The sequence below is a fragment of the Schistocerca nitens genome, chromosome 7, assembly GCF_023898315.1.
Source record: "Schistocerca nitens isolate TAMUIC-IGC-003100 chromosome 7, iqSchNite1.1, whole genome shotgun sequence".
NCBI lineage: Eukaryota > Metazoa > Arthropoda > Insecta > Orthoptera > Acrididae > Schistocerca > Schistocerca nitens.
In genome coordinates this window covers 584,941,667-584,968,541 of record NC_064620.1, presented here as the reverse complement: position 1 = coordinate 584,968,541, position 26,875 = coordinate 584,941,667, and the positions used below count along the sequence as shown (strand labels likewise).

Sequence of the window (26,875 nt, the reverse complement as noted above, 5' to 3'; positions counted from 1 at the left end):
TGGACTAAGCTGAAGGCTATTCTATCTGTCTCTCGGCAAATGAGAGGAAGACTTGGTAGGTCTAGTCGCAAGCAATGTCGTCCGTACAACTGGGGCGAGGTCTAGTCCGTGTCTTGTGACCTGCCATGTGGTGGCGCTAGGTTTGCGATTACACAGTGGCGACACGCGGGTCCGACATGTACTACAGGACCGCGGCCGATTTAAGTTACCACCTAGCAAGTGTGGTGTCTAGCGGTGACACCACACTATGCATTCAGGTTTTTAAGGGAGGTGAAGCTTTAAATTGTGAGGCATTTGATAGAAGGAAAAATACTAGAACATGTACTGCGGGAAAGTAATGAAAGGGTAAGCTACCAGGTAGAATTTCACACAGGGCCTAATTTAATCATTGCTTACACTTGACTTAAAAATACATATTTTAATGCCAACTGCTTCAGTTCATATGTAAACAGTGTGTAAGAATATCAGCTTATAGTGATTCATGTTAAGGGCATGAACATTAGCAGTAGTTCTTCTAATATACATAATTTTACTATGTGCGCAGCTTTGCAGTTGTTCAGTGATGCAGTATTTTTACGTTGAAATGGATCAGTTTTGTCAATACCATGTATACATTTCAGAGGATTTTAATGCTTGACATATGTTAAAGCGAAATCTTTGTTGTACCACTTGATTGTGATCTTAATGCTGTAATTGCAAATGTGAAATAAACATTCTCTACATTCAATGGTGAATATGACATCCTATATAGTATTATGAATGACTGTGAACCCCAAAGTAGTCAATCAAACATGAGTTTTTGATATTTAGAATTTTCATAATGCCATTAATTTCAGTGGAGGATGTTGGTGCTGCTTCTAGCTGCTGAAAGTTTTGTGTAACGACATTTTTGAAATATTCTCTTGCTCCTTCAACTGAACCAATTAATTCTATTTTTGCTGCTACATTTAGAAAGTGCCTGTTAAAAATACTTGTGACTAGTAAGTTATCAGTCACTGTCATTTCTGTCTCCCATTTGATAATATCTTGTACAGTTTTGATCTTACTATCTGCATTATTTATATCTACTTTCAACCATTGATACAAATTTGCTATGGAGTAAATTAAATTTGACATTAACATATATTTCTGCATATACCTCACCGCTCCCCGCCCCTCGTCCCAGGTTTCTGCTAATGGGGAAGATGATGCCCACCAGTGGCTGAATTACCCAAAAGCAGCTGGTCGTAGGGCTTCACGATCATCGTCAGTCCTGGAGATGTAATCAGTGAAGCCCTCCCAGCCAGAGAAACCCTAGGAGCAGTGAGAAAAGTCCAAAAAGAAGACCCCTAAGGCTGTGTCCTATGTGCGCGACAGAAGCAAGTGACAGCTTCAGGCGACAAAACACTACAGCAGGTGTAGTTACGGAAGTGTCATACATGAGTGACATCTGTGTCGCTGCCTGTCTCGCGCTGCAACTGGCGACGTTTGAATTCAAACATGTTTGAATTTTGTCACTTCAGCACGCGTGACAGAGAGTGACAGCCACATGTCTTCTCATCAAAGCATTGGAGCGGATGCGACCGCAGCTATGAATTACTTAACATCCGATTTTAAGAAAACTATTCGGTAAAAAATTTGATTCTTCCGCAACCTATAGCTTGATATCTTTAAATTATAAAGGCCTGTATTTATTTTCGTTATTCGTCATACTTACTGTGTTGCACAAAATTGAGTACATGGCTGCAAGAAATTTTTAAAAATTTGCAGAGGCAAAATCACATTGTGTAGCCTTTCCGTATAGTTCATTTAAGGACATACATTATTTTGTATGAAGTGCAATCAATATATCTAAATTGTATTTAAATTTGAGACAGGAATGGTACCTCTTTTCATTCTTGAGATATTATCGGCGCGTCTGAACCTTTCTTGCCCTTCGGGAAATTTTGGAAATGACAGCACACAGAAAGGACTACTTTATCATGTGATTCACACTCGATACCTTTTTGTAAACACGTGAGGAGAGCGAAAACAAGACTCTCTATAACTTACACTATGAGGTTTTGTCGAAATTTTAATAGCCAAACAAAGGGAGAGAAACAGGTAAACAGGGTATCAGTGACCAGCATGAGGTGTAGTTTGGCATGAAAATATTTATCTGCTTGAAAGTAATCAGGGTAATTAATAAAAACTTAATTAATAAGCTGAGGAAAAATTCAAATATTTCACAAAAAGCTCCTGCCAAGCTATGTAAATGAAGTGTCAAAAATTTCATCTGTTCAAGACCTAACTATTTTGCACGTAAAAAGATACATTGTTGCAGTATTTAAATGTCAAAAAGGCTTCCTTCGAGTAAAGTATGTTAGGGAGGCTACCGAGGAGTCAGAAAGATCATACTTTCTGAATAAAACTTGAAATTAAAAAATGAAATAAATCAGTCAAATATTTTATGAAATGATTTGTGTAAAAGAAATAAGTAGATCAGAGAAACATTCTACGTGCCTTTGAATGGCGCTCGAAATCATGAACAGAAAATGAGGTGCACCAAATGTTTCCCTAATATTTTTTATTTCGTACTTTTAGACAAATCATTACACAAAACGTTTGACTTTCTTTCCAAATATTTTGTAAGCTTTACTTTTACAGACTATTTAGAGTAATTGACTGCTGACGAATTACGTTCGCAATATCAAACATCTGCAACATTTCATGGTTCGTTGTAATTTATTAGGCATTAAATGTGTGTGATATAATGGGATATGTGTGAAGATCAAGTTCTTTGGCAAGACCTTAAAAACATACTTACCGATGCAGTGTAAACAGTATACATAAAACTTAGTACACAGAATTGTAACTGAGTCAGTAGAAAATAACGGCCAGGAATTGAACCCCTGACATTGTCCTAACACGTGATCAAGAACTCTACACACTACCCCTACACCACAGCTAGCTTTTGTACATTGGTATCAATATGTGGGTACTTATGGTTATATTTAGTGTAATTAGTCATGTAGTAGCCATTCCTCCGCATTTATTGGCTGTTTTTGTATTTAATTTATTGATGAGATTTTGTATTTGAAGAATTTGTCTGGTGATCTTCCTAGTTGATGATATTTACGAAATTCGGCATGGAGATTCCTCCCTTTGTAAATTTCATGCACAGCATTCCTTTTCGCTTTATTTTCTTAAGTAAACCTAATTCTGTAGCCTTACTCTCCAGCTACAGTATTCTACAAGTTAGGGACGCTGTTTTATAGAAACAGCTGGTTGGCTCTAAGCAGCCATCTTGTAGTGTGACATGGTCGCTCGCACGCAGAACACCTAAGCTTTTTGCCTGATGCTGCAGCTTGTCGCTGGAGTGTCGCGTATCCAGAAGTCGCTCACTTCTGTCACTCACGTATCACACAGCCTAAGACCTAGGAAATTGTGGTGGCACCCAAACCACCGCTACCTACAAGCTCTGCATCTGGGGATAAAGTGGAGATACTGGTGTCGGCTGAGGACCTAGATCTTGCTGGACCCTCAGACACAATAGATATAGACTGCTCAGGCAATAAGTTGGTGGCAGCAGGTGACCCTTGAGGAGTAAACTGCCTCATTAAATGTTCTATGCCTTCCCAGTCTCATGATGATGTCATCCTCCAGTGGAATTGCAGCGGTTTTTTCCACTGCCTGTCTGAGCTACGGCAACTGTTAAGCTTTACAGCTGCTTTCTGCATTGCCCTCCAGGAAACTTGGTTCGCTGAAATGCGGATCCCTCCCCTCCGAGGCTGTAAGGGATATTGCAGGAACCGTAGCGACTAGAATTGAGTGTCAGGTGGAGTTTGCGTTTGTCCTTATCTCAGTCTGTAGTGAAAGTTTGCCCCTTCAATCCCTTCTTGAAGCTGTAGCTATCAGAATAAGGACAACACAGGAAATACCTGTCTGCAATGTACATCTTCCTCCAGATGATGCAGTACCCCTGAATGTATTAGCTGCACTGATCGATCATCTCCCTAAACCTTTCTCTACTTTTGGGAGATTTTAATGCCCATAACCCCATGTGGGGTGGCACCGTGCTTACTGGCCAAGGCAGAGATGTTGAAACTTTGCTGCCTCAGTTCGACTTCTGCCTCTTAAATACTGGGGCCGCCACAAATTTCAGTGTGGCTCGTGGTAGCTACCTGGCCTTTCATTTTTCCATTTGCAGCCCAGGACTTCTCCCATCTATCCACTGGAGAACACATGATGACCCGTGTGGTAGTGACCACTTCCCCATCTTCCTGTCACTGCCCCAGCATCAGGCACACGGATGCCTGCCCAGATGGGCTTTGAACAAGGCGGACTGGGAAACCTCTGCTGTCACCACTGAATCTCCCCCACACGGTAACATCGATGTGATGGTTGAGAAGGTGACTAGCACAATTGTTTCTGCGGCAGGATACGCGATCCCTCGCTCTATAGGGTGCCTGAGGCGTAAGACAGTCCCCTGGTGGTCGCCGGAAGTTGCTGATGCAATTAAGGAGTTTCGGCGAGCTCTACAGCGGCATAAGCGACGCCCTTCCCTGGAGCACCTCATAGCCTTTAAGCGTCTCCGTGCCTGCGATCGCCAGCTTACCAAAAGAAAGAAGCAGGAGTGTTGGGAGAGATACGTGTAGACCATTGGGTGCCATACATCTCCTTCCCAACTCTGGACGAAGATCAGATGTCTTTTTGGGTACCAGACCCCATCAGGTGTCTCTGGCATTAACATCAATGGTGTGTTATCTACCAATGCAAAAGCCATTGCTGAGAGCTTTGCTTGAGCCTCTGTGTTGGAGAATTACCCCCAAGCCTTTCACACCCTCAAACGGCAGATGGAAAGGAAAGTCCTCTCATTCACTACAGGTCACAGTGAAGTCTATAACACCCCATTTACAAAATTGGAGCTCCTCTATGCCCTTGCACATTACCCTGACACAACTCCTGGGCCAGATCGGATCCACGGTTAGATGATCAAACATGTCTCATCTGGCCACAAGTGACATCTCATCATCATCTTCAATCGGATTTGGTGTGATGACATCTTTCCATCACAATGGTGGGAGAGCACCATCATTCTGGTGCTTAAACCCGGTAAAAACCCGCTTGATTTAGATAGCTATTGGCCCATCAGCCTCAACAACATTCTTTGTAAGCTGCTGGAACATATGGTGTGTCGGCAGTTGGGTTGGTTCGAGTCCTAGAGTCACGTGGCCTACTGACTCCGCAGTGGGGGCGGCTTCCGCCAGGCTTGTTCTACCACTGATAATCTTGTGTCCCTAGAGTATGCCGTCCAAACATTCTTTTCCAGACACCAACACCTAGTTGCCATCTTTTTTTGATTTACGAAAAGCGTATGACCCCACCTGGCAACATGATATCCTTGCCAAGTAATACGAGTGGGATCTCTGAGACCCGCTCCAGATTTTTATCCAGAATATCCTGTCGCTTCATACTTTCCATGTCCAAGTTAGTGTCTCCCATAGTTCACCCCATATCCTGGAGAATGGGGTCCCGCAGGCCTCCGTATTTAGTGTGTGTATATTTTTAGTGGCCATTAACGGTCTACAGCAGCTGTAGGGCCATCTGTCTCACCTTCTCTGTATGCAGACAACTTCTGCATTTTGTACTGCTCCACCAGTACTGGTGTTGCTGAGCGACGCCTACAGGGAGCCATCCAGAGGGTGCAGTCCTGGGCTCTAGCCTACGGTTTCCAGTTTTCGGCCGCAGGGTCATTTGTTATGCACTTCTGTCACCGTAATACCTTTTATCTGGAAGCAGAACTTTACCTTAATGATGATCCACTCACTGTAGTGGAGACGTATTGATTCTTAGAACTGGTTTTTGATGCCCGATTGACTTGGCTTCCTCACCTTCATCAGCTTAAGCGGAAGTGCTGGCAGCACCTCAGTGCCCTCCACTGCCTGAGCAACACCAACACGTTTGCAGATCGCTGTACGCTGCTGCATCTCTACAGAGCCGTTGTTCAATCTTACCTTGACTATGGGAGTGTGGTTTATGGTTCGGTGGCACCCTGAGCTTTGCGTTTACTCGACCCAGTGCACCACTGTGGTGGTTGCCTAGTGACAGGAGCTTTTAGGACGAGTCCAGTGACAAGTGTCTTGATGGAGGCCGGAGTCCCTCCATTGCAGGTTAGGCATGAGCAATTGCTCTCCAGTTACGTTGCACATTTTTGTAGTTCTCCTGCGCATCTGAATTACCGTCTCCTTTTCCCAACTATGGTGATTAATCTCCCTTATAAGCGGTCAGGTCAGGACTTCCAGTTGTAATTCGTGTCCGATCCCTTCTTACAGAACTGGAGTCCTTGCCTTTACTACCTATACTTGAGGTCCATTCACATACTCCTCCATGGTATACACATAGGCCATGGCTTTGCCTGGACCTTTCACATGGCCCTGAGGACTCAGTTAACCCTGCGACTCTCTGCTGTCACTTCCTCTCGATTCTCGACGTGTAGTGGGGCCATGAAGTGGTTTACACAGATGGCTTGATGGCCATGTTGCCTTTTCCTATGTTCATGGAGGACATACAGAACAGTACTCCTTATGAGATAGCTGCAGTGTTTCCACTGCAGAGCAGACGGCCATATCTCGTGCTCTTGAGCACATCCACTCGTGCCCGGGCGAGTCATTTCTCCTGTGTGCGGACTCCTTGAGGAGCGTACAAGCTATCAACCAGTGCTACCCCTGTCATCCTTTGGTAGTGACCATCGAGGAATCCATCTATGCCCTGGAACGGTCCAGTCATTCCGTGGTGTTTGTCTGGACCCCCCAGGTCACGTCAGAATCTCAGGCAATGAACTTGCTCACAGGCTGGCCAAACAGGCTACCTGGAAACTGTTTATGGAGATCGGCTTCTCAGAAACTGACCTACGTTCAGTATTACACCGCAAGGTTTTGTGGCTTTGGGAGACAGAATGGCATAATCTCAGTTTACACAGCAAGCTGTGTCCCATTAAGGAAACTATGAATGTCTGGAAGACCTCTGTGCATACCTCTTGCTGGCTCTGTGGTTCTCTGTCGGCTCCGCATTGACCATATGTGGCTGACACATGGTTACCTCCTCCGTCACGAGGACCCACCTTGGCCTCGCTGTGGCTCATGAATGACAGTCATCCACCTCTTGCTGGACTGCCCACTTTTACCCACTCTGCGGCGGACTTTTAATTTTCCCAGCACCCTACCTTCAGTTTTGGGCAACAATGCCTCAACAGCAACTTTAGTTTTATGTTTTATTCATGAGGGCGAGTTTTATCATTTTCTCTATGTTTTATCACATGTCCTTTGTCTGTGTGTGTCCTCAACTCTAATGCTTTCAGGGTGGAGGTTTTAATGTGTTGCAGAGTGGCTGGCTTTTCCTTTTTATCCTCATAGTCTGCCGGCCATGGTAACCTGCTTTCTTGTTTTAACCTCTTCTACCTGTTTCTTGCTTCTTTGTGGTTTTCTTGTCCCCTTTTAAGTGTTTGTTGCTCTTCAGTCGTTGTTGTGGTTTTTCCTTTAATTTTCTTTCGTGTTGTTTGATCCCTACCCCCCCCCCCCCCCCCTGTTTTTAACCAACCAACCAACCTCACCCCGTACTATCTGTTTTAATGTACTCTTATAAATCTGTATCCTGTTCCCGTTAACAAGCATCACTGCTTTGTATGACCCTGCCTGAGGGCTGAAAGATTCTGCATTGTTTATGTCAAGTAATTGTGCATCATGATCAGGGAGTCCTTTAACAATTCTGTAGAGATTAATTGTTTCAGGATGAGTGCTGCCTATAAATTTTCTGTATCTGTGTCCTGCAAACTTGCTGCACCAAAGTCACAAAATTAATCAACAAAATTAGATTGAAACACCCAAATAATGATTCTGGTTCATTTTCCCTGTTTGGCTCTCTCAAGAAATTTACACTGAAATCTCCACACACTACTGTTTCTTGTCTGACAGGAAGCTCGAAGAGGCATCCTGATTTCTCAGAAATGATATAAAGTTTCCTAGAGGCAATCTGTAGACGTAACAATCACAAGAAAAGTATTCTGCAATAACAACTCACAAGCACATGTCTGTGGGTTCTGATCCACACAAAACTGCTTGTCAGCAGTTTTGAGTCCAATTTTTACATATGTTGCAAACTCCTCTTTTCATGTTCACTCTACATGTAAATGATGGTAGTTTGTGATCCCTTACATTCATATTTTCTGTCTCTGTGGTGATGTGATATTCGGAGATACACAGAACATCTCACTTCACAATTTTTCACCTTTTTTTCTAGACATACAAGAAGTGCATCTACCTTGTTTTACAGCCCCATGATGTTCTGATGAAGTAAATTAATTTTACTTTTATGGAAACTACTACATATATTATGGTCATGTTCAGTTCTGTTTTCTTTAAAGACTGTCTTTCTGTAGCCTGACTGTAAGCTAAAAAAAGTGTCCCACTGACTCCAGTAAGCCCAGGGATTTTGTCTGTTTTCATGTGCTCCTCCATGCACTTTCTGGAAGATGCTCAGTTGATCTGTCCTTCCTCTCCTATTCAGGTGCAGGCCATGATTTGTATATCCCCATCTGTCAGTTGCAGCAGCAGGTACAGCACATACAGGGGTAGTCAAAAAGTTTCTGACCCAACAATGAAAGAAGACATTTTTGTAAAATTTATTTTTTTAATTTTCTACATAATCTCTTTGTAAGTCTGTGCACTTCTCCCAGTGCTGCCTCTGTCTCTTTAATATGTCCAGATAATAATTAAGGTGCTGCTACTGTCATTTAAATAAAATACAGTTCAATTTCATGATCAGTTTTATTAAAGATGACATAAAACCACAGCGTCTAAGAAATGCAATAAGTGCAGAAGGAAAAATTATATTTGATGCTGAAGTAAGTCCACAAAATGTTATACATTATTAGATTGTGCTGCAGTTCCAAGACTTTGTGAGAGAGTTGTGGAGGTTGAAGGGCTGCTGTTATCACTTGGCTGATGTGTGTTGCACTGTGCTGCCATTCTTTCAAAAATGATCGTACTAAATTTTCTTTTGGCTTCTGCCTTATAAACTGGAGGTAAACTAGTTACAACTGTGCTGATGTGATGGAAAAATAAGTCAATAGCATCATCTTTGTGTTCCATAAACGTTTTTAGTAAATTTTTGCCTAATTTTATTCCTTTCTTTCCACATTTTTATTATTGTATCATCATTACTATGAACTTTACTGTGTTTTCTTTTCCGTGCTGGCACATAATGTTCATTGTTTGTTACCACAGATGTTTCACCACTATTTTCTATTGCATGTGTTTCTGCTGTATCTTCTTCCTGTGATACCGAAAGGTCCAGTTGACGAGTTCGATCTCCACTGTCTTCTTGGTTTCTTGTATTGTTGTCTGTAATGATGTCAATGTAATATTTGTTTCTCCAGATGTGTGTTGTGGAACACTGTCAAGGAACGATAGCTGTCCGTGTCTTTTTGTTTTTGAATTTTTTGAAGCAGCAGAGCCTGTTCCTAATATGCTTCTCTTCTCGAAGCTCTGGTAACCATCCCTTAAAAAATTTCCACTTCTTACAGACATAAACTACAAATAGAAATTATATTACCTGTATGTTTTCGTTTGTTTCAGATTCTTGGCCACAGCGGAAAATTACCGGTCTTTATCTTTTGCCTATTGTATACCACCATCTTGCATATCAAGAGTTGTTAAAAATGTTTTGAAGATATTAAGAATAAGGCTGCTGCCCATGTTGATGCCACCTTCTAATGAATTAGATTTCAGACGTATTGAAGAAGAATTTTGGCTTAAATGGAATATACCTAATTGTGTAGGCGCTATAGATGGAAAACATGTTCGCATAAGGACACCATAGAAAAGTGGATCTCTGTTTTTGAGTTACAAAGATTTTTTTTTCAATTGTTCTGTTGGCTATTGTGGATGCAAATTGTAAATTCATTAGCGTTGATGTCGGCAATTACAGAAAATAGTCTGATAATATTTCAGAAATCGGCTATGGGCAAGAAAATAGCCGCAAAGGAGTTTAATATACGTCCACCAAAATGTTTGCCAGGAAAAACTGTGAAACTACCACATTTGGGGGGGGGGGGGGTAAGAATAGGCCTGTGGTATTCCTGCCTGTCGTAGGAGGCAACTAAAAGGAGTCTCAAACGTTTCGGCCTCTGTGATGGTCCCCTCTCGGGTTTGACCTCCCATCTTTCCAAATTCTTCCGCAGAATGAGCCAATTGGGGAAGAGCACCTTATATGGTGCTTTTTCTCCATCGTGCATTGAGAAATCTAGCCAGCTTTATCGTTGTCGCATTGCCGTCCCGCTCATTCTCCATCTCTTGGGCGAGGATGCATTCCTGGGTGCAATTTCCACTATGCACTGTGCAGTGTTGCTTTTTGTGGAGGTGACGACCATGGACTTTATTGCACCAAATATCCAGCACAGTAGCCAGTCCGTTGTGATGGGGCCGCCATGTACCCTCTTGGTTGTAGCCCCCTGAGAACACGGAGATCGCTCTACTGATGCCTGCGTCGATAACTCCCCACGTATGCCAAGGAGTAGATGCCCATCTCCCTGGGGCATCAGGACTCCCGGCAATGGACATGCTTGCAGGTGGCCCTTGCTGTGGCTGGGTGGCACCCGTGGGGAGGGCCCTTGGTCAGAGTAGGTGGCATCAGGATGGATGACACGCAATGAAGCGTGGCACATCTTCTCTTGCTGGTGGCCAGCCACCAGCAGTCTCTGAGAGTTCGAGGCCTCACTTTAAAGCTAACATTTATGCCCCAAATTGTTCCCATCCCTGGCCACACCATGGGAGGAACGAAAGGCTATGAATGACAACGAAACGTATTCACCCCAGTATCTCGTCTGTACCAGAGCTGACGGGGAATCCTTTGTGTCCCTGAAGCCTCAGTTCTTTGTAGAGCACAAGTTCGGGGAGGTGGAGGGCTTGTCCAAAATGCGGTCAGGGTCAGTCTTGATAAAAACAGCATCCTCTGCCCAGTCATGAGCCTTGCTCGCTTGTACAAAGCTGGGGGATGTTTCTGTTACTATCACCCCCCATAAAAGCTTAAATATCGTCCAGGGCATTATTTTCCTCAGAGATCTTCTTTTACAGTCCAATGACGAGCTGCACACCAACTTAGAGTGACGAGGTGTCCATTTTGTCCGGCGCGTCCACCGAGGTCCGAGGGATCATCAGGTTGCCACCGGTGCCTTCATCTTCGAGGGTGACACATCACCTGAGAAGGTCAAGGTAATGGTGTACCATTGTGATGTCAAGCCATATATCCCTCCCCCGATGCGGTGCTTCAAGTGTTGGAAGTTTGGCCATATGTCTTCCCGCTGTGCTTCCAGCCTCATATGTTGCGATTGTGGTAGACCATCCCATCCTGATACTCCATGTGCCCTGCCTCCCATCTGTGTCAACTGCGGAGAGCACCATCCCCCTTGCTCGCTGACTGTAAGATTCTACAGCAGGAACGGAAAATAATGGAATACAAGACCCTGGATTGACTGACCTACACTGAGGCTAAGCAGAAATTTGAACGACTTCATCCAGTACGCATGACGTCATCTTATGTCCCCACTGTCACCCCTGCTACAGTTTCCATAGCTGCATCACATACTGTCAGCTCTCAGCCCCTTGACGGTGGGGGCCACTTCTCTCTCTGTTGCTCCCGCACCATCTACCTTGGGAGCAGCACCCCCTCAACTACCAGGGACACCAGTCCCCACTTCTAAGCCGGAGAAGCTTAAGTCGTCTTTGGCTTCTCTCACTCGGAAGGGATCCCTTGGGTCACTCCCTTCCCAGGTTCCACCAGCGGCACAGCAGACACCCACCAGTGGCTGCAGAAGCCACAGGTTGCCAGTCGTTGAGCTTCGCGATCCTCTTCAGTCCCGGAGACTGACTCAAAAAAGCCCTCCCAGCAAGGGCAACCAAAGGAATAGCGCTAGAAAGCGAAATTGAAGACCCCGAAGACCAAGGCACCTGTGGTGGCACCTACTCCACCGCTACCTACAAGCTCTGCATCTGAGGATGAGGTGGAGATTCTTGCGTCCACTGAGGACCTTAATCTCAGCGGTTCCTCAGATGTGATGGATATCGCTCCTGTCGGTTCTTGATTGGTGGCGGCAGGTGACCCAGCAACGTAATTTGCCTCCTCAGTCTCTTCACGCCTTTCTCAGCCATGGACAGTGTCATCCTCCAGTGGAACTGCAGTGGTTTCTTCCACCATCTTGTTGAGCTCTGACAGCTTCTCAGCCTTCACCCTTTCTTCTGCATTGCTCTTGAAGAAACTTGGTTTCCAGCTATGCGAACCCCTGCCCTCCCTGGCTATCGGGGTTATTATAAGAACCGGGCAGCATATGAAAGGGGATCTTGTGGTGTCTGCAGCTATGTCCTTCACTCTCTTCACAGTGAGTCTGTCCCTCTACAAACACCTTTAGAGGCTGTTGCTGTTCGGGTGTGGACGCCTCAGGCTGTTACTGTCTGCAGTCGGTATCTTCCACCGGATGGTGGTGACCCGCGGCATGTCTTGGCTGCACTGATAGCCCAATTGCCGCCACCTCTCCTGTTACTGGGCGATTTCAACGCCCATAACCCTCTGTGGTGTGGATAAGTGGCAACAGAGGCAGCACCATTGAGCGTGTATTGGCACAGCTCGGCCTTTCCATTTTAAATGATGGTGCCTTCACACATTTCAGTGTGGCACATTGCACGTACTCAGCCATCAACCTTTCGATCTGCAGCCCTAGCCTCTTACCGTCTGTCCAATGGAGTGTGCATGACGACCTGTGTGGTAGTGACCACTTTTCGATCTTTCTGTCACTGCCACAGCATCACTCTTCTGGGTGCCCTTGCAGATGGGCTATGAATAAGGCTGACTGGGACTTGTTCTCCTCCATTGCCGCTATTGAGCCTCTTTCCAATGAAGCCATTGATGCGGTGGTTCACTCGGTCACCACCGGCATCGTTACTGCCACAGAATCTGCCATTTCCCGTTCTTCTGGGTCCCCTTGGCAGAGGACTGTGCCTTGGTGGTCGCCTGCGATCGCCGGGGTGATTAAAGATCGAGGTCGGGCGCTCCGGTATCACAAGCGGCATCCCTCATTAGAACACCTCATCGAATTTAAGAGGCTCCGTGCGAAGGCCCGCCACATCATTCGCCAACACAAGCAGGAGTGCTGGGAAAGTTAAGTCTCCACCATTGGCCTCCATATCTCTCCAGCGCAGGTTTGGCCCAAGATTAGGCACCTCTATGGCTATCGGACCCCTGTCAGCGTTTGTACTGACCCTGACACAATTTCCAACTGCTTAGCAGAGCATTTTGCTCAGAGTTCCGCTTCTGCGAATTACCCACTGGCCTTCCGCTCCATTAAAGAGTGTTTGGAACATCGGAGCCTTTCATTTCACACGCGCTATCCTGAATCCTACGGTGTTCCGTTCAGTGAGTGGGAATTCCAAAGTGCCCTAGACGCTTGCCCTGATACAGCTCCCGGGCCCGATCACATCCACTGTAAGATGCTCAAACACCTCTCAGTGGACTGCCAGCAACGCCTCTTTGACCTTTACAACCGTATCTGGGTTGAGGGTGAGTTCCCGTCGCAATGGTGGGAAAGCATCGTCATCCCCATTTTGAAACCTGGCAAGAACCCACTGAAGGTGCACAGCTACCGTCCCATTAGCCTCACCAACGTTCTTTGCAAGTTGCTCGAACACGTGGTGAGCCGGCGGCTTAGTTGGGTGCTCGAGTCTCGGGGCCTTCTGGCTCTGTCTCAGGGTGGGTTCCGTAAGTGTCGCTCTGCCACCAATAATCTGGTGAGCCTAGAGTCTGCCATCCGTACGGCATTTGCCCGCCGTCAGCACCTCGTCGCTGTCTTTTTTGACATGCGGAAGGCATATGATATGACACGGCGACATCACATCTTCTCTATGCTTCATGGTTGGGGTCTTCATGGTCTGCTGCCGATTTTCATATGAAATTTTCTGTCACATCATACCTTCCGCGTGAAAGTTGAGGCCTCCCATAGTTCCCCCCCCCCCCCCCCCCCCTCCAGCCAAAAAAAAAAAACATGCATAGCTTTTCTCGTATTGGAGGATTTCTAAACAGCAGTGGTTTTGAAATTTTCTTCAGTGAATACAGTTCTGTGGCGTGGCAAGAGACAGCAGTTAACAATGGGTTGTGAATAGCAATGGATTGTAAATAATGATTTATGTAAGACGAAACATATATACTATTGCCTTTTTAACATATTCATATAATAATTGTTAATGCACATATGGATCTATTTGTTAGTAAATAATTGGTTGAATATATGTACTTGTTTTATTTAACTCTTGTGCTACAGCTTTCCAGACGTTATCTTTCACTAAAACATTTCCATATTCTTCATGTCCTGCATCATAAATTACAGAATATTTTGCCTCACTGTTAATTAACTTTTCTTCATTGGAGTCCAAGAAACTCATTTTCACTGAATTGGGTATTATCAGCCAGTAAAATCAGTCTCCAGTCGCTATGCGGTTCGGTGGCAGTGGCACTACTGGTTCCTGACGGATATGCAGTGTGCCACCAAAGCAGGTATACAGCTGCCGCCGTGTTCCGCATGCCTCACATTGCAAACAATGGCAACCAGTGGTGCCGCCTGCAACTGGTCGGTGCAGTCTGCGGTGTGCGGTCGTGTTCGGAATCGCACCTTTAGTGTCTTCCGCTGCAAAACAATTGTTTATGAAGGTGATGGCCGCTTCATTTGATGAAAATTTCTGTCCTTCGAGCTCAATGTTTAGCTGAGGGAACAAAAAGTCACTTGTAGCTCATTCTGGTGAGTAAGGAAGGTGGCCAAGCAGCTGAAACTGCATTTTATGGATTTTTGCTATGGCAACCGCTGTGTTGCAAGATGGCACAGAGTAAGAAATCGTGGCTGTCCAGGGGGCTCACCACTCTTTGGTGAGTTTGTGCTTGGCTATCACAGGGCTCCAGCCTTTGCAGCACCTTTTCCCTGTCAAGCAGCCTGTCTATCCTCCATTTTCCCCTACCTTGGGGAAAATGTCTGGGATATTTTTGGGAATGTGTTCTACAGTTTTAATAGCTTGACAGTCTCTCCAGTGTTTTTTCTTTCTATTTTCATGCTCCATCTCCTATCCTTCCTCCGCTTTGGTGTTTGAGGTTCCTCTTTGTCTCTTTTTCCTCCCTGTGCTCTCGAGAAGGCCGGCCCATGTGTCTGACACTTAACAGCTGACTGGGTAATGCGTAATTCCCTGTCCTGGGGTGATTGGTAGGGTTTGCACATACCTCCTGTTACAGGCCAGGTCCAAGGAGGGGTGACTGCCTGAGCTGTTACCTTCCCAAATTGCCAATTGGTCCCTCAGTCAGATGTTCAATAGATGTGATCTCAGGTGTGAACAAGATTATCCCAGCTCCTCCTCAGTTCCACATGGTACCATGTACTGAAGTAGGACAGTCCTTTACTTTGGTTAATCAGTTTATAATTCAGAAAGTTGTCGATGCAACTGCTGGCCCTGTGAAATCCAGTTCCCACTTGTGTAATAGCGCTTTGATTTCGGAGATGAATTATAATTCTGAAGCCCAACAACTGCTTGCCGCTGCACTCCTCCCTGGCTATCCTGTTCGTGTTGAGGCCCATCGAACGCCGAATTATTTTTGTGGTGTTATTTACGTAAGCCTGCTCGTCTGACTTAGGTAGAAATCCAAAGTTACCTCTCTGATCAGGGCATCATGGAAAAGGTTGATGCATCCTTTGTGTCTATATGCACTCTTTTTCTCACGTTTGATAGAGTAATGCTTCCATCACAGATCAAAGTAGGCTATGAAATCATCACACCCTGTCATAGGGCTCGCCACTATGGTGGTTCATGCTTGGCCACCACAGGCCTCCAGCCTTTGCGGCATTTTTTCCCTGGGAATGTTCTGCATTGTTGGTCGCTGAAGTAAGAACAATCTCACCTTCGTTTTTCACTCCCATTTCCTTTCTTTGTTTCCCTTCTCCTCTCGTTCCTCCCCTTCGGCATTTGAAGTTCCTCTTTTTCTTCTTCCTCCCTGTGTGCTCCTGAAGGCAGGCCTATGCATCTGACATGTAACAGGTGACTGGGTAACATGTAGTTCCCAGCCCCGGGTCGACAGGTAGGGTTCGCATGTACCGCCTGGTACAGGCCAGGTCCTGGGAGGGATGACTGCCTGAGCTGCAACCTTCCCGAATTGCCGATAGGTCCTTTGTCAGGTGTTCGGGAGGTGTGAACAATCACCTAAGGTGGGTGCACCCCCTTGTGAAGCAAGGCCCCAGTTGGAAAGAGCATGCCATCAGAGACACTGGCAATCGTGGTGGATTTTCTCGCAGTGAGTCAATCATCTTCCCAATCAACGTCTACAAAACGTAAACGTAATGAGGCTAATGATTCAAAGACCCTTCCCGCTGCACCACGGTTCCTCATGGTCTCACGTACTGAAGACCACAGCAAATCCATTCATTATTCAGAAAAGTGTTGATGCAGTTGCCGGCCCTGTGAAATCCTGCTCTAGTTTATGGAATGGCACTTTGCTTTTGGAGACTACTTCAGATTCTCAAGCACAACAACTGCTTGCTGTCTCGCTTCTCCTTGGCTATCCATGTTAATGCCCATAGAACTTTGAATTCTTCCCGTGCTGTAATTTGCACCAGGCTCCTTGATGGTCTAACTGAGGCTGGGTTTCATTGCCATCCATCATGTAATGAAAAAGGTAGATTCCTCCTTAGTGCCCACCCACACTGTTTTTCTCACCTTTGATAGAGTGGTGCTTCCATCCAAGATTAAAGCAGGCTATGAAATTATCACAGTCCAGCCATACATTTCGAACCCAATGCACTGCTACCAGTGTCATCGTTTCAACCACACTAGAATGTCTTGTCAACACCCAGCCAAATGTGTCACCTGTAGTAGGGTGATTGTTCGCCTCCTTCTCCCCACTGTATCAACTGCAGTGATGGCCATGCCGCCTCCTCCCAAGATTGTCTTCTGTATCCTGATGAGAAGGGCCATCCAAGAGATTCAGGTGAAGGAAGAAGTGCTCTCAAGCTATTGTCTAGCCGGAAGCCCTGCATTTTATGATCTGGCATTTTTTTCTTGCTACATGTTGCTCTGTGAAGGACATGACCACACAGGCATGCGACCTTAAATTCAGCATGCATTTGTAAAATTGCCCAGTGTCACGGTAACATCCCCATCTCCTCTGTTAGCTGTGCAACAACCCACCAGACTTCCACCTCATGGGGCGAATCTTGATGAGCGGGCTGTCCAGGAGATCTGGGTAAAGGAAAAAGTGCCTTACCCAGTCGCTTGCAAGTGACTGGCTAGTCGCAAACCCTGCATTGTCCCGTCTGGCACCTATAGTTCTGTTCTAGTTACCCCTCGTTCCATGAAGGACATGGCCACGCAGACGAGCTATCTCCAATTCAGCTCTGACGTTGTGAAATCACCCAGTGCCAAGGTAGCATCGCCATCCCCCAGTCCAGCTGTGCCACAAGCTGTCAAACGCTCGTCTCAAGGAGTGGAGCCACCAGCTACACAACCGGTAGGCCGGTAAGGGCAGAAGGAGTACTCCCGTGAAGACTTCCTCCATCCCTCCAGCCAAACAACACCTGAGTCTTCCTCCAACTGGAAAGGCTCGAAGAAGTCCACCAAAGACAAATGGTCTTCTTCACCAACTCGAAGATCCTCTTTGGCAGTGTTGCCACATGATACCTTAGCCCAGCCGGCATCCGTGTTGCCGGTGGGCACCCCCAACTGTTACTCAGCGTTGGACTCCACAGACTGATCGCACAAGCAAGCTGATGCGTCTGTGTACCCCAGGGAGCCGGATCCCCCTTCTTCTGTGCCCTGTAGTAGCGACTCTTCACTGGCTGTCACCTGGCGGCCGCCGAGGTGACACCCCTACACCTGTTCATCATGACTGTCCTCCAATGGAACGTTCATAGCATTTGGTCCCACAAAGAGGATTTACAGCTGCTTTTAGCATCGCAGTATCACCTTGTATTCTGTCTTCAGGATACAAAATTGCACCCTCGCGACCACTTTGAGCTTTCACATTACTTACCGATTCGTTTTGACCTTCCCCCTGAGGTCGGCATTCCATCTCATGGGGGTGTCATGCTGCTCATACGGGATGACATTCGTGGTGAACCCATCTCCCTGACTATTCATCTTCAACTGTTGCAGTTCACCTTTCCCTTCCTAAGCTGACTTTTTTCCTCTGTACCATTTATGTCCCTCCGTCATTCAGTGTCACCAGGGCAGACTTCCTTCAGCTTATTGGGCAGCTCCCTCCCCATTTTTTCTACTTGATGACTTGAATGGAAATCATCCCCTTTGGGGTTCTCCCAAGATATTAAAAAACTGAAAACCTGCCTCAATTGCGAAAAAATACCTAGTGTTAAGTGTTAACTCAGGTTTCGGTGTAGATAACTACACCTTCTTCAGAACAACAATAAAACCCACAAGTACCTAAGAAGACTTTGTCAATGATTAAAAGAACACCATATCTATACATTTATAAACAAAAAAGAAAAGGAAAACACAAACAGTACATATGTACAAAGTCAAAACCACTACTTAACTTAATGGTGTACGGTCCACCTCACACTGGCCTATGTTTGATGAGCCATGACCCGCCATAAACTGCAGCTACAAACGGTCGCTCACTTACAAGCGTGACCCGCTATCTATGCACATGCGCAAGACAAGGGAAGTTACTGGAATGCACATGCGCATACGAATATGAGAAAGTTTATATGTGGGTCGGGGCTAAATAGCCCATATATTTCCAACTGTGGATCAACGTATATCAAAAAATGAAATGGATAGAACAAGAGATGAGCTAAATAGGGATGAAACCTAAAAATAACCGCACACGGTTGCTTATGCAAGTAAAGAAACTTATATATGAAACTACCTATGACAACAGGAGGAATTCTTAGAAACTATACCTAAAGCCAGTAGTTAGCCTAAGGGGCTGAGGGGACGTAATCTAAAGACGTTGTGGTAATAAATATATTATAGGGATAAAACGTGAGGTGTTAAACAGGCTAAAATCACCGTCGTCATAAAAAGAAAAAATAGGATAAAACGAAAGAAGATGAACAGCTTGACCAAACCGCGCTCGCCAATCAGCGAGCGCATGTGATGATTCCCAGATCATCAGATTTACAAGTATGAAGAACAAAGTAAAGGCGCGAACCCTTCAAAAAATTTTCTATTTCTTAGTAGGAGTTGGTCATTGAGGATATTGTCTTTAACATGTTGCAGATGCTTAAAGATCTACATTTCTTCCAAAACATCCAGTTTTAAGCCCTTAACCTAGGCATGAAGTAACTCGATATTAACTGGAGGGCTCGTCGCATGAGGCGTTTGCACAAGATGTTCCGCATAAGTAGAGCCCTTAGTACCGTCACAGCTTCTAGTAGGAATATGCTCTTTATACCTGAGACCCAGAGCTCGCCTCGTTTGCCCGATGTAAAATTTTGGACAATCCCCGCATGTAATTTTATATACTCCTGATTGGGAAAGTTTATTGCTCTGAATTAAATTCCTATGTAAACTATTATTAGTAGAACAGGCGACTCTGAAATTATGGGCTCTGAGTAAACACCCCAATTGGTAACTTATATTGCCTGTGCAAGGGATAGATATTTTTGCCACCTGTTTGTTATCTAACACATCCCCTAGGGTGAAAGATGTAATATTATTTTTATTTATTTTCTTGTTATACATCTGTCTTACCAACTGAGGCCTATAGCCATTATTTATAGCAATATTCTCAAGTGTGACAAGTTCAGTTTCTACCGCATCTGGTGCAAGAGGGATAGCTGTAACTCGATGAATATTAGAATGAAAAAAGGCCATCTTATGGGCGTACGGATGGGCCAAGTCTCCAGGTATAGTATTGTCGGAAAACGTGTTTTTCCAAAAAATATTAAATTCAATGTGGTTGTCAACCACAGTTAAAGTGAGGTCCAAAAATTTTAAGGACCTAGTATCGGATTCTCTCTCAGTTGTGAAACTGATATTATGGTGAAACTCATTAAAAATCGAAAAAATATGGTCTACACAATTTTGAGAACCATCAATGATTAATAGAATGTCATCAACAAATCTTTTGTAAAATTTTATTCTCCTGTGTATCTCTCTGTCACTGGCAAAAAAATCAGACTCTAAGTAGATCATAAAAATTCCTGATAAAATCCCAGCTAGGGGGGCTTCCCATAGCCAAACCTGCTGGTTGTAAGTAAAGTCTCCCATTAAATGTAAAGTATTTGTGTTTTAAAACGATCTGTAGCAGCATCATCATCTCATTGACCTCTTTATCCAAAAGTTTTTTATGGTGACGTAAATTGCACTCTAGTATTTGCAGTGTGGGGTCAACCGGCACATTAGTGTATAAACTTATTGCTTCAAACGATACTAGTTTAGAATCTTCAGACCAAGATACCTCACGTAAACTGGTTGCTAAATGAAAGGAATTTTTAACTGAATAGTTTTTAATAAAAACGAAATTTTCTTTAATCTTAGTGTGCAAGTATTTCACCAGCTTATGATAGGCACTTCCCGTACTGTCAATGATAGGGCGAATTGGGTGATTTAACCTATGAACTTTAAACTGGCTTCTCAATTTAGGGGGTTTGGGTTTCATGTTTATCAGCTCCTTCTTTCAGAACTCTCCTATCAAATTTTTAGTATTTTGGATCCCAGTTCTAATTTCTTTTTGGAGAGTAATAGTGGGGTCTTTGTTAAGCATAACTATCCCGTTGTCATTGAAAAAAGCTTCGGTCTTGTCTATGTATTCTTGCTTTGTGGATATAACTACGGAGTTTTCCTTATTGGCTTTAGTGACAATAGCATCATTTTGTATTAGTTTGCGGTTAATACTCCTTAAAACCATATTTGTGTTATCCTCTTTATGTGCACTGTGTGCGGCCTTACTCATAATTTTGTAGGCCTCATAAGCCAATCGGGTTTGTTTCTCGCTAGGCATTTTGGCATAATGTAGACCGATTTTCAAGTCAACTATTGTGTCTTCTAGAACTTTCAGATTTGCGGTGCTAGGCTCGAAATTAAATTTTAATCCTTTAGAGACGAGAGACTCCTCTTGGGGCAAAAATACAATTTCTGTCTTATTAATGACCTGGTCAAATAATTTTTTAGGTTCAGCTGCAAAATTAGTGTGAGTCATTTTGTTAGCACATTCCTGCTTCTCAACTAAGTTAGCAATTTTTTTGTCATGTCTGTTGGCAATCTCTTTTATTTGTAGAGCCAACCATTCATTTGCCCTAAACCAAAAAGCATCTATTTGAAAGTTAAAGTGAACAGAATAAAACTTCGAAATTTCTAAGTACATCATATATGCTCTTTCATTCAAAATATCTTTCTTTGCATATAAATAGGAGAATCTAGCATTAAATACCTGGTAACACAGCTTCTTTCTAAGGATTGGCATTTCATTGGTCAAGCTGTTCATCTTCTTTCGTTTTATCCACATTTTCTTTTTACGATGAAGGTGATTTTAGCCCGCTGAACACCTCACGTTTTATGTTTTATCCCTATAATATCTTTATTCCCCCCCCCCCCCCTCCACCCCACCCCCGCGGCTTACTACTGGCTTTAGGTATAGTTTTTAAGAGTGCCTCCTGTTGTCATAAGTTTATTTACTTGCATAAGCAACCGTGTGTAGTTATTTTTATGTTTCATCCCCTATTTAGCTTGTCTCTTGTTCTATCCATTTAATTTTTTGGTATATGTTGATCCACAGTTGGGAATAGATGGGCTTTTTAGCCCCGACCCACGTATAAACTTTCTTGAATTCATATGCGCATGCGCAGCTTCTGTAAAGTTTGGAAGGTAGGAGACGAGATACTGGCAGAAGTAAAGCTGTGAGGACCGGGCGTGAGTCGTGCTTTGGTAGCTCAGATGGTAGAGCACTTGCCCGTGAAAGGCAAAGGTCCCGAGTTAGAGTCTCGGTCGGGCACACAGTTTTAATCTGCCAGGAAGTTTCATATCAGCGCACACTCCACTGCAGAGTGAAAATCTCATTCTGGAAACTTCCCTTATCTTGTGCATGTGCATAGATAGCAGGTCAGGCTTGTGAGCGAGCGACCATTTGTAGCTGCAGTTTATGGCAGGTCATGGCCCATCAAACATAGGCCGGTGTGAGATGGAGCGTACACCATTAAGTTAAGTAGTGGTTTTGACTTTGTACATATGTACTGTTTGTGTTTTTCTTTTTCGTTTATAAATGTATAGTTATGGTTTTCTTTTAATCATTGACAAAGGTCTTCTTAGGCACTTGTGGGTTTTATTGTTGTTCTGAAGAAGGTGTAGTTATCTACGCCGAAACCTGGGTTAACACCTAACACTATGTGATTTTTTCGCAATCGAGGTTGGTTTTTAGTTTTTTAATATTTTCACCAATGATTGCTGATGTGCTGCGATGTTGAAGGTTCTCCCAAGACGTGTCAGAGAGGTGCCCTTGCGGCTGATCTTAACCAACTTAACCTCTTCAGCCTTAATACTGGAGCACCCACTTTTCTTTCCGACTCCTCACACACCTATTCCCATTTGGACCTATCCTTCTACACTGCCCAGCTTGCCCATCGTCTTGAGTGGTCCGTCCTTTCAGATACCTACTCGAGCAACCATTTCCCATGTGCTATCCATTTGCTGACTCCTACACCATCCGTGTGTATGTTCAAATGGTGGCTTACTAAGGCTGACTGGCAGCTTTACTTCTTACTTGCGATCTTCGAAGAACAAGATTTTCCTAGTTGTAATGACCAGGTGAAATATCTCACAAACATTATCCTTAGTGCTGCTGAACATCCCATTCCTCACATTTCCTTTTTAACACACCGTGGCCCAGTCCGTTGGTGGACTGAGGCATGCCTCAAGGCAATTCGTGCACAGAGATGTGGTCTCTGCGTTTTTAACAGTCATCCAACAGTGGCAAACTTCATTCATTATAAACAGATGTGTGCAAAGTATTGTTGCATTCTTCAAGACAGGAAAAAAGATAGGTGGATTTCATTCACTAGTTCTTTTAACAGTTCCACCCCTTCCTCTGTCGTGTGAGCCAACCTCCAACGGCTCCCTGGGACCAAGATCCATTCCCCAGTTTCCAGCCTGACAGTATTAAACGATGTCCCTGTGGACCCTATTGCTATCTCCAACACCTAGGGCTGCCATTTTGCGGAAGTTTCAATCTCTTATCACTACCACCCTGCCTTTGCAGCACCTTTCTCTTTCAGGCAAGCAGTTTCTGCTTAACACTTATAACCACATCTGGGCAGAGGGCACATTTCCTGGATGTTGGTGTGCAGCCACTGTCATACCCATACTTAAGCCCAGTAAGGACAAAAATCTTCCTTCGAGCTACTGCCCGCCTCTCTTACCAGCTGCTTTTGCTAGGTGATGGAACGTATGTTTCATGCCTGGCTAGTATGGTGGCTAATGTCTTGCAATTTACTGACGAATGAACAATGTGGATTTAGAACAGTGTGTTCTGCAGTTGACTATCTCGTCACGATGTCCACCCATGTCACGAATGGTTTTCGGTGGAAATCTGAGACTGTGGCCATGTGTTTCGATTTGGAGAAGGGCTATGACACCTGCTGGAGAACCGGTATCCTCCGTACTCTTCACACGTGGGGATTCTGTGGCCGCCTGCCCTGCTTCCTTCAGGCCTTTTTAAATGATTGAGTTTTCAAGGTGCACATGAGTTCTGCCTTGTTGGACACCTTTTTCCAGGAAAACAGTGTCCCTCAGGGTTCGTCCTGAATGTCATCCTCTTTGCTATCACCATAAACCCTATAATGGCCTGTCTCCTGCTGGGCATCTCTGACCCCCTTTTTGTTGACAATTTTGCCATCTATTGCAGTTCTCCATGGACCTGTCTCATTGAGCGGCATCTTCAGCAATGTCTTGATCTTCTTTACTTATGAAGCTTCGAGAATGCCTTTCGCTTTTCCGCTAATAAAACTGTCTGTATGAATTTCTGGTGACGCAATTGATTTCTCCCATCATCTTTACATTTTGGGCGTGTTGTCCTTCCATTTGTTGAAACTGTGAAATTCCTGGGGCTCATGCTCGATAGGAAACTCTCTTGGACCTCCCATGTGTCTTACCCGGCAGCCTGCGGTACATGGTTCCTCTATGTCCTGCGTCTCCTCAATGGTACTTCCTGGGGTGACGATCGAACCACCCTCCTCCATTTGTACCAATCCCTTGTCCACGTGAAACTCGACTGGGGGTTCTTTGTTTATGCTTCTGCACGTCCATCCATGTTACGCAGTGTCAACACTATCCACCATCGTGGCATCTGTTTGGCCACAGGTGGCTTTTACACTATCACGGTTGAGTGTCTGTATGCTGAAGCTGCTAAACTTCCATTGTCCTACCACCATGACTTTCTCCTCAGCAGGTATGCATGCCGTCTCTCTGCCATGCGTGGCCACCCATCCTATGCCACCTCCTTCAATGATTCACTTGATTGCAAGTATGGGGTATGTCCCTCTTCTCTGTTACTTCCTGGCGTCCGCTTTTGGCACTTGCTATGGCGGCTTAACTTCACGCTACCTGCACCTTTCCCGGTGGGTGTGAACCCTTCACTGCCTCAGCTTCATGAACCGTGGCCTTCATTCACTTCCTAAGGACATTAATCCAGCCTCAGTATATCGCCTTCAGTTTCATGACCTTCGCATGGAACTTCCCGATAGTACCTTTGTATACACTGATGGTTCTCAGACTGATCGAGGGGTCAGGTGTGCGTTCATCATTGGCACTAGTGTCTTTCGGCTTCCAGCACACTGCTCAGTATTTACAGCCAAGCTCTTTGCCCTGTATCAGCCATGGAGTACATCCAGCAACACAGCCTTTTCAGTTGTGTCCTCTACTCAGACTCACTCAGTGCCCTTCAAAGTCTGTGTGGTTAGTGCACTGGGTCCAGGAAAACTGTCATTTCCTCACTCTTGGTGGAGCCAGTGTGATGTATCTGTGGGTTCCTGGTCATATCGGTCTGCCAGAAACGAGGCTGCTGCCAAGGTTGCAGTCATTGTACGTCAGCCCGTGAGTTCCTGTGCTCCCTCTGATGATCTCTGTGTTGCCGTATGTCAGGAGTTAATGTCCTTTTGGCATTGTCAGTGGTCCTCGCTTCATGGGAATAAGCTCCGTCCAAGCCTCTCCCAGTGGCTTGGGCCACCTCCTCTCTGCCCTCCCGCCATGAGTAGGTCATTTTAAGTAGACTTCTTATTGGGCACCGCCTTTTTAGCCATTTTCATTTGATAATTGGCGCCACCACACCACTTTGTACACATTATGCCCTAGTTCGTGGTGGACTGCCCATTTTTTAACCGTTTATGTTCCTGCTTGGGTTTGTTGTCTGATTTATCGACCATTTTAGCAAATGACATGCGGGCTGTCGACCATGTTTTACTTTTTATCCACCAAAGCAATATGGCGAAGGCCATTTAATTTTTAGTTTTGGACCTCTGTTTCTGTATGGTGTCTTTTTTTGTGGCCCTTTTTTCCATATGCCTGTCTATAACTGTCTTCTATTATGTCAGTTGGGACTGACATACAGTCATTTTTTAACTCCTCTCTGTCTTCGTGTTCTATAGTTTTGACTTGGGTGTGTATGACCCCAGTTGTTGTTTGCTCCCTAAAAAAAAACCACAACAAAACAATATGAAGTCATCACAGTCAGATTGTACATTCCAAACCCAAAGTGCTGCTACCAGTGCCAATATTACAACCATACTTTCATATCCTGTCAAAACATGGCCAAATGTGTTATATGTGATAGGGACGTTCACGAGGGTAATTGCCTGCCTCCTTTCCCCATGTCAATCACAGTGGCAACCATGTAGCCTCATCCCAAGAATGCCCTGTGTATCTCAAAGAGTGGGCCATCCAGGAGATCCTGGTGAAGGAAAAAGTGCCGTAAGCTGTTGCTTTCAAGTTGTTGGCTAGTTGAAAGCCTTGCATTATACCATCTGGCACTTACAGTACTGTTCTTGCTACACCTTGCTCAATGAAGGACACAGTCACACAGACTTGTGACCTCAAATTCAGCACCGTGGCTGTAAAATTGCCCAGTGCCATGGTAGCATCCCCGTCTCCATCTCTTCCAGATGTACAAGACGTCAACACATCTTCACCTCTGAGGGCAAAATTGACAGCTACACAACCGACAGGCCAGAAAGGACAGAAAGAATGCTCCTAAGAAAACTTTTTAGATCCCTGCAGTCAGGAGACATCTGTCTTCATATGCCAACCGCAAAGGCTCCAAGAAATCAAGCAAAGACAAACAGTTTTCTCCTTTGCAGACTCGGAGAGCCTCTTCAGTGGTGTCGCTGCGTGATACCCTCACCTGACCACCCATGTTTTGCCGCTGCACACCACCAATAGTTTTTCTGTACTTGAATCTGCAGGCTGACCGAGTGAGAATGCTGATGCCTCTGTAAATCTCATGGAACAAGTTCCTCAGCGTTTACGCCCTGTAGCAGTGAGTCTTTGAAGGCTGGCATTTGCCCTCACCCCCTCCCCCCCCTCTCCCCTCCCAATCATGTCTCTTCTCCAATGGTACGTTTGTGGTGGCATTAGATCCAACAAGGAGGAATTACGGCTGCTCTTGGGATCACAGCGTCCACTTGTTTTCTGCCTCCAAGGAAACAAAACTGTGTCCTCGTAACCACTTTGACCTCATGCATTTCTTCCCTGTCTACGTTTACCTTCCCACCAAGGACGACATTCCATGTTGGGGGAGGGGGGGGGGTGGCAGTCGTGCGGTTCATCTGGGATGCTGTTCTTAGTCAAACTATCTCACTGAACACCTGGCTGCAAGTTTGCAAGTTGTTGTAGTC

General features: G+C 44.9%; 1 protein-coding gene across 2 annotated transcripts in view; it reads left to right on the top strand.

The window, feature by feature from the left end:
* The window catches only part of LOC126194929 (origin recognition complex subunit 5), a 158,084-nt gene that overhangs the window by 27,562 nt on the left and 103,647 nt on the right, over positions 1-26,875 (top strand). The window lies entirely within an intron of this gene.